We start from the raw sequence: 681 nt of genomic DNA, 5'->3' as shown, positions 1-681 counted from the left end.
CTTATAAAGGATTTTCAATAAAAATTGGATGCCAATTTGAGGTTTAGGGCATTCAATTGTTGAGATTTGGGGTATTAGCCAATATTAGGACTAATTTGGGGTTTTGTTCAAAGATAGTCAAATTGACTAAATTGGACCATGGAGTAGTTGGATAAAATGAAATTGAGAATATTTTGGATTTATTGGGTTTTTTTGGGAATTTTTGGATTTTTTGATTTTTGGGCCATGGAGGGGCATTTTGGTAATTTGGCCATTTTTTGAAATTTTTGTCAGTTTTGGCAAATTTTGATGTATTCAAAGTGTTTGGAATGAGTTCTGATCAGTTTTGGGTATTTTGGAAAAATTTGGGAATTTTAGCCAAATTTGGGTCCCAAAGGCAGTTTGGAGGTGCCTAAGGGCAAAAGACCAAGTTGGGTATTTCAAGTGCAATTGGGTAGAAAATCAGTTTGAATGAGTCATGGACCAATGAAATCTCTATTTTGGGTCCCCATGTATTGGTCTTAGCCAGAGTATTGTGAGGGTATTGTGAGGGTATTGTGAGGGTATGGTGTACCTTAGCTCCAAATCAACACCCAGGGTCAATCCTAAGGTCAAGTAGCCCTATAGGAACTCTCCTTGAGTTCCCTCATAATGATCTTACCTACTAAGTGCTAGAGATTAGGACCAATATGTGAAACTTTA

This window comes from Phalaenopsis equestris, unplaced genomic scaffold, assembly GCF_001263595.1.
Source record: "Phalaenopsis equestris unplaced genomic scaffold, ASM126359v1 Scaffold000002, whole genome shotgun sequence".
NCBI lineage: Eukaryota > Viridiplantae > Streptophyta > Magnoliopsida > Asparagales > Orchidaceae > Phalaenopsis > Phalaenopsis equestris.
Note: the sequence above shows the minus strand (reverse complement) of the source record.